The sequence below is a fragment of the Arvicanthis niloticus genome, chromosome 2 (genome assembly GCF_011762505.2).
Source record: "Arvicanthis niloticus isolate mArvNil1 chromosome 2, mArvNil1.pat.X, whole genome shotgun sequence".
Taxonomy (NCBI): domain Eukaryota; kingdom Metazoa; phylum Chordata; class Mammalia; order Rodentia; family Muridae; genus Arvicanthis; species Arvicanthis niloticus.
Window position 1 is genome coordinate 72,878,737 of NC_047659.1, and position 8,277 is coordinate 72,887,013.

The following is an 8,277-nucleotide window of genomic DNA, read 5'->3' on the forward strand; positions in this document are numbered from 1 at the left end:
TGATTGCACTCCATGAACTGAACTGCCATGAACTACACTCCACTGAACTGTCTCCCTACTCACTGACTCAATCAAACTGGCTGACAAACTCAGAGATCTGAATGCCTATGTCTCCAGAGTGCTGGGATTAAAGGCATGTTCATGCCTGAACCTAAGTCTTTCTCTGCTTGAAACTTGATGTAAACCAAGCTGGTTTTGAACTCAGTGATCTGCTTACCTCTGTTTCCTGGGATTAAAGAAATGTCTCCCATACAGGAGATCAGGCAGACCTAGAAGGTCTTTAGATGTGATCCCTTGCCAGAGCAGCTATGTTGCTGGATTAAAATTATTCAACAAAATGTGTTGCTAATAAGCTCATACATCAATTGCACATTCCTATTGTATACCTTTTCTGATGTCTAAACTAAATAACTTTAAATGGTGTTTGAAATAAACAAAATTAAAACAAAGCAAAAAATGCTCATGACCTTTAGCCATGCTCAACTCGGACAAGGTAAAGAGCAAGACCATCACCATGGAGCCCAGGTGGGCAGACCATGATGTGAAAACACCTAGCATGGCATCATATGGTACCAACAAAGTACTCCTTATAAGATCTCAGCAATCTAGAGGCTCTGGGCAGCACAAAGACAAGCAAATAAGTAGTAGAGAAAGAAAAGCAGAAGGATATATGCACAATGAAAAGGAAAAACTAGAGACTAGAGGATAATGAAAAACAGCCTAATGTGGGTAGTGAGTGATGCCAACTCTGGCCATGAGAATGTCCTGACCTGTGTTCCCACTGAAGGTCATGTCTTGGTACATGGACTTGCAGCAGTGAGGGTCTATTACCACCAAAGGCCAGGCAGATATCCCTCTCTGGTATGCTGTAGAGAACTGGCCCCACCCATCTCCATGGCATCTTGAGACAGCTTGCCCTGAAGACATGAACTAAGGAGAGCTGTTTCATGCTCTTTTCCAGTTGCAGTATTCTGGAAAGCTGACCTGTACCTTGCCCAAAAAGCACAGTGGGGCTGGCTCTGGTTGCCAGGGTTGAGGTTATGAGTTTGGGAGAGCAGGCTCTGCGCTTCACCTGGAAAGTAGAGTAGAGGAAGCCCTCATGGCAAGGGTTGCAGTACAGAGTTGACCTTAAGGAGCTGAGTGTAGAAGAACTGGCCCTGCCACTTCTCTGTTTATGAAATGGCATGGGTAGTGGCAGATGCCCTCCCCCATACCTTACCCCTTCCCACATACAGCAGAGGGAGAGCTGGACCCAAGGTCATGAGAGCAGAAAACTGGCCCTACCACTCACCAGCTGCAACACTTGGATGAGCAGGCCCTGCACCTCACTGGGCAACACAGTAGGAAAGGCTTTAATAGGAGGTAACCCTGCCCTGAGAGGGTAAGAGTGGGAGAGCTGTCCCAGATACTTTCTAGAGCATCACTAGGGAAATTGGGCTCTGTGCCTCACCTAGGAAACACAATAAAGCTTGCTCTGCTGGTGTGAGCACTTTTGGGCAGTCCTTGAGAGTAGGAGATCTGGCTCTTCCTCTTGACAGCTATAGCACTAGGTGAGCCTGTCTGGACAGTGCTGGAGAGCTTGCCATGGTTGGGTGAGTGTGAGATAGCTGCTGGGTTAAGCAGCTCAGCTACCACATAGGCCCAGATCCAGGGCTTTAACTTATCCCACCTCAACATCTACCCCATCAATGAACTACTGAACTATGTGAAAGATCAAGTCCTAAGGATCTAAAACTATGGTATCTCAATGATACACAAAATATGAGCAGTCCTGGTGAGTATGCAGTATTGATAATGTAGCAGAATCAGATGCCTTGAATCAGAAACCACTTTGAACATTTGAAAATTAAGAAATGTGGGGAAAAGGTTATACTGTGGGACACACTGTGACACATTACAGATTTCACAACAAGATTCTTTCTTTTTCTTTTTCTTTTTCTTAATGGGGGAGGTTGCAAGGGCAGCAGTTGTATACTAAGAGATAAGGATATGAGTGGGATTTGGGTGCAATTGATGTGAAATTCACAAATAATAAATAAAAAGTTAAATAGAAATTATTCATTACTGAGGTTGAAGAAAATTTATCAGAATTTTGATAGTGGAAACTTAGCAAATTGACAAACACATTTCCATTCTTTCTAATTTAGAGTTTAGTGTTTCAGACAATTCAGTAGAGTGTGGAATCCAGGAAGATCATAGTCAGCCTTATAGCACTTTTCACTACTGTGGTGAAGCAGCTATAGGAAATGTTTCTTTGGATTTATGGCTTTGGTAATTTCAGCACATCATTACAGAGAAGGCAGGGCAGAGTGGTTCCATTGGCTCTTCATTGTTCATGGTGGAAATATCAAGCAGTGTTGTGTTTATATGTCAGTAAACCAGGAAGCAGAGGGGTCTAACATGAAAGTTGATATTGGTAGTACTTTCAAAAACCCATTCCTGATCTATTTTGAGATAATAATATAATTATATCAACAACAATTAATGAAAAAAGAGGCCTTGTTATTTTTTGATATGTAGAATAAAGTTCATTTTGTTGACTAACCAGAACCTCTGTCATCTCTCCTAAATAAAACACTTAGTTCTGAACCTGGCTTTTTCCTTGGCTTTAGAATGAATGTCAGCTGAAAACCATCCACTCAAATCTTTTCTCTCAAGGTAAATCAAGGATTGGCTATGAGACTATAAGTTTTCAACCACATCAGTTAACCCCATCAGGCTGAGTTAACTAAAATTGTGGGAAGCACAAAGCATAGCTTCTAAAACTTAGCCAATTTATAGAGACCGCTGAACACCTGGACAGTCTCTATACTACAAAACATTGGAGCATTCAATCTTCAGCCTTCTGGCCCAGGATCATCTGACAGATCTTAGTGCTGCAGAATTATTAAAGGCTGATTACTCTGTCTTGGCAGATATAATCAGTTGACTATTCTGCAAGTGTGTCCTTTTCTGGACAGTAATTTGTCTGTAGATGGAAAGAGGCAATTCTTGCCTAGTGGTTGTCTCCACACAACTGGAGTAACTGCAAAGATGCTCAATTTTTTTCTTAGAAACCAATACAGGAAGCTGTCAGGAGAAAAAGGTCTCTAATCAAAATGAACATTACTACAGAAATGTTTGTAACGTCAATTCTGTGGACTTCTGACGTTTTGAAAACCAACTATCCATGTAAGGTAATCTGGACTGTTGTCTGTTAACTCCACTCAGTTATTTCTAAATAAAACATAGAAAACACCCTAACAATAAACTCAAAGCCATGAATTTGCTATAGTCCCTTAACTCACAGGCTAACCATCTCAAATCTGTTAAAAAAAGTTAAAGAAGGACTGGGTCTAAGCCTTGTATTCCTAACTGTGTTATACAGGTACAATGCCTATGGACTGGGTATTAGGACTATCTTGTACCTCACTGGTACAAATTGGCATAATTATGCTCTAATTGTATTTTGAGAGAAAAGTTTTATTTTAATAGGAAGGGTGATATGTAGGAGGAGCTAAGGTGAGAGGAGTACCTAGAGGAAGAGAAGGAGTAAGGAGAGGAGGAGAAGAAGGAAAAAAGAAGCTAGGTGATGAGAGAGAGAAAGAGAGAGAGAAAGAGGAGGGGAATATCGAGGCAGATGTTCATGTGTGTCCACCAGTCAAAGACAGATGATATACCTAGGTTGGGTTTTGGGTTACACTTCTGATTGAGCATTACCAAACTTATAAAGCCTTTGAATAACATTTTTAAAAAGTGTATAAATGCAAAAAGGAAAGTGGGGCATGGGATAGGGGTTTTCTGGGGGGGGGGATGGGGAAAGGGGATGGCATCTGAAATGTAAATAAAATATCCAGTAAAAAAAAAATAATAAAGTTCAAGTTGACTTGATGAATCACTTTATCATTTGTACTTTCACCAAAATGAATAAAGGGCTCCCCACCCCCACATCCTGCACAAGACTTATTGTCAGGCATTTTAATGACGGTCATTTTGACTATGTGATTTGGCATCTCAATTTAGATTTAACTACCATTTCTCCAATGACTAAGGATGCTGAATGCTTTTAAAGTAGCCAATGGGAATTTGTATTTCTGTTTTGAAAACTGTTTCAAGGTCTTAGTTCATCTATTCCACTTGTGCATATACTCAGAGAACTTCATATTTTTCCAAAGAAATATTTGTTTATCTTACTATAGCAAAAAAATGAAACAAACTTGGACATCCATCTGCACATTAATAGATAATAAAAATCTGACAGGGATATGCATTTATTCATCTTTAAAAAAACTGAAGTCACTAACTTGGCAAGTACTTGATGGACTTAGAATGTTAAATATTTAAGGAAGGTTACCAGTTCTCAAAAAGAGTCATATTAATTCTTTATGTGCAAATCCTACCCTATATTATATTTAGATATAAACATAAGCAACTGTATATGTGGGTAGAGTACAATATTTATAAAGGAGATTTTTTTAAAAGGGTAGTAATAAGACATAGATTTCTCTCTCTCTCTCTCTCTCTCTCTCTCTCTCTCTCTCTCTCTCTCTTATCATAGGTACATAAAATGTAGTTGATTATGCAACTATAAAACAGGGAGTGACACTCTCTGGCTTCCTGATAGTCATTAAAACTGTATAGAAGTTTGTTGAGATGTATAGAGTTTGGGACTAGACATGTGTTTCTTCACATGGCTGCCTTGATCTAGATACATGATGATTTTATTTGTAAATTTGTTGCAATAAAGTGATTTTAATACTTTGAAAACAGTTTACCCAAGAGATTATGTCCATTTCCTAGAACACATAAAGACCCAGAACCTTCAAAAGAGCATCATAAGCTGAGGACCAAATCCAAATGCATGAAAGTAGAAGACCTTCTATACTGAAGCAATGACAAACCTCATTGTCATAACTCATAATAAAATCTTGCTTGTCTCATGTAGCATTATAGCCACAAGTGATGCGCCTTAATTATGGTTTTGATATCCAGGAGTGTTCCAACAAATGATTCTTAATATAAATAAATAAATAAATAAATAATTTGGATAAGATATTTTTCAAATCAAGCAAAGAAATTAAAGAAGATAGAAATGAAATAAATAGAAACAAAATTGACAAAATGCAAATACTTTCCTCATACTGCACAACACATGTTTGTGCATCTTTTTGTATACATCTCTCTGGGTGCCCTGCTTTTAGTGATGTAAATTAACATCTATTTCTAGTGCACAAATTACTGAATGGAGTGTTCTTTATTATTAGATGGAGGTTTCGATAATTTGAAAGGAGACTGTTTTTAAAGTCATGAGTCCACGCAGATCTATTTCTCTTCTACTTTTTTATTTCATTTGTGCTGTTTGTCTTTGCAAGTTGTTTAAAATGCATTCCAAAATATATGTGCTTTCTTATATCTCCTCTTTTTTTTTTTTTTTTTTTGATGTTACAGCCATTTATTGTGCTCCAGTGAAATAGAAAAAGAGAGTGTTCGAGTTACAAATGCTGCTGTCACATCCACCAAAGCCAGTCACTGCAAAACCAAACTGCATGTGTCCATTGTGTTTCCAGGCATGCATTCTGCTCCCGTTGCAGGAATGGGGCAGGGGTCAGGCCAAGCCTGGGTTCTGGGTGCTTCGCTTGAAGGGTTGCTGGTTCTGGGAGGTACTCACTTGTGAGGGAGTAAAGGGGGGCAGCTGGAATAGCTTTACTCAGTGCTTCCTTTGGGCGCGGTTGGGGACACCCATTTCTATGTTGGACCCTGCAAAAGCTCCAGGGATGAGGGGCCCCCTTCTTCCCATTCCCTCGGCCTGATCTCCCCAAACTGTAACCCTATAGGCAGGTGCCAGGGGGCTAGGGGGACGCCATGCAGGAGATGGGGTAGCAGCAGCCAGCCCTTTGGGGGAGGAGCCTAGGCAGAGTTGTAGTAGTTGTGTGGGTGGTGATTGTGGGTGGGCTCACCCAGCTCTGGGTATTCCGGGGTCAGGCAGTACTTGGGATCGTACACCTGGCGAGGCAGCCCATACACTGTCATGCCCCTCTGTGAGGCCCCCTTGTTGCTGCCCATCTGCAAGCTGACGTTGAGTGTATCACAGTGTTCCATACCCAGAGCTGGCTCAAAGTTCTGCCGCTTGGTGCCTGGTGCAGTCATGCCAGCCTGGCTAGCGCCCTTGTTGGTGCCCATCTGCAGGCTGATGGTCGCCTGGTCCAGGGGCTGATCTGTACCCAGTTTGGAATCATTGAGGTGACGCTGGGTACCATAGGCCGTCATGCCCTGCTGACTGGCAAACTTGTTGGTGCCCATCTGTAGTCCAATGATGTTCCTGCCTTCTCTCAGCTTCTCTGGCTCAAATCTCCGCTCTTGTTTCTCTGCATATTTGACCCCCACATTGACTTTGTTTCCTTTTGTCTTGGCCATGCTGGCCAGAGTCAGGAGAGTGGACTGAACTTGTGTGTGGTTGGTGTTCTCAAACAGGTCATTGGCTTCAAATATGTCGTGAGGTTTCACCCCATACTTGGTAATGGCTTTGATGAAATTACTTATGTTCTCCAGCTGGTGCCAGTTCTGGGTTGACTCATTAACCTTCTTCACAGAACCCGGCTGGAGCTTGTTGATAAATTCGCAAAGAATGATCCCGTCTTTGAGGCCATCCAAAAAGTTGTTCCAGATGCGGCGGCCTGTCACCCCCTCAATCCACTCTGTCAGCTCCTGCTCGCGCTGATGGTCATATTTCTGGGCTAGCTTGTTCTTTACTTCAGCAGACAGGCGGTAGGCAGGACCTCGGTTAAAATGTGCAGACGACATGCTGGCCAGGGAGCTCTGGCAAAGCAGAGGTGCTGAGGACAAGCGTAACAGGCAGCTGAGCCTCCTTATATCTCCTCTTAATTGTTAGACAATTGTACCCATGATTTTCTTTTCTTTTAAATGTATCTACTATTTTGAGAAGGAAATCAAAGAATAGAAAATTATGGGTTTGTGAAAAGGTTTTTTTCTGTCTCTTCTGATTACAGTAGAACCCAAAAGTCTTGAGTTTTTATATAGACTTAAAGTTAAAAACGTTAAGTCTAGTTACACATGATATTTTTGTGTGTGTTTGGGTGTGTGTGTTTCTCTGATAATCAAGAGCAAGCTCCTATTTTTGTTTCCAAATATAAAAAGATACAATGGGTAGTATATTTTCAAAAGACCTTTAATGTTTAGCAGTAGTTTATTTAGAAGAAACATATAAAAAATTTAGAAAACTCAATTGTCCATATACATATCTCCCATGTCTCAAAAATAATTTTCCACATTCCCCATATTTCCTAAAATGACATGTATTCTCTACCTTAAAAAATTAGAGGAAACTTCAATCACCAGCTATGACAAATTTTCCACATACACAAGAGGTAACAGAATTTCTATCTTAAATTAATAATTCAACATTTACAGTTCAATAGTGTTTCTTGTCTTTGTGAAAATTCCAAGATCAATAATGAAAGCAAATGTGTTGTTTCCATCCTTTGTAGTTTATGGTGTGTCTACTTATCACACATCAAACAGAGAATATAAGACACCTCCAGGGATGGAAAACACCATAATCATGTTTGCATAGAATGAAAACAGGGTGTCTTAAAGAGCTAACTGGTGAATATCTAAGGTAATATTAGCTGAAGAAGCATCATAGAATGCTCTGTACAGTATATTCATAAGTGGAAATTACTGGTGTTAAGTATTAATGCATAATTAAGTGACCTACCAAAATGAATAATGCATTTTAAATGTATAGTTGAATATCTCAAATGCCAAATAAATGTAAAACTTAACGTTAAAACATATTTTCTTTAAATTGATACACTCATTGTGGGGACTGAAGAGAATAGGGATGAAAGGACCAACTATAGATGAGAAGAGAGGCAGGAGGAATGAGGAAAGAGACCTGAAGATGAGATTCATCAGCCTAGATTACTTATGCCTAGAGTGCAAAGTAAGCATGGCATTCTTGTTTTCCTAAAAAAAAATCTACCAGTTTTGTCAAACTCTTTCTCAACAAAAGTACTTGAAAGGCTTTAGTTTTTCTGTTTTTAATATGTAGATGAAAAAATGTTCCAAAGAAACAACTGTTATTTTAGGGGAAAATATTCTGCCCTAATGTGCCCTTCTATTCTGGTAGAGACTGAGAACTGGGCACAATTTTGTCTGCCAAACCAATCACTCTCCTTGTTCCTTACATCACTAACTTTAGTGTTCATTAATATTTTATAACAACACTGCCATGAATATCACAATTCATTGCCATTTTGCCTGGGCTTCTCTTTCCAG

The 8,277-nt window shown here is 40.0% G+C and overlaps 1 pseudogene; it reads right to left on the reverse strand.

The window, feature by feature from the left end:
* Window positions 1-5,863: 5,863 nt before the first annotated feature.
* Window positions 5,864-6,785, reverse strand: LOC117703907 (calponin-1 pseudogene; annotated as a pseudogene).
* Between the last annotated feature and the right edge of the window lie 1,492 nt (window positions 6,786-8,277).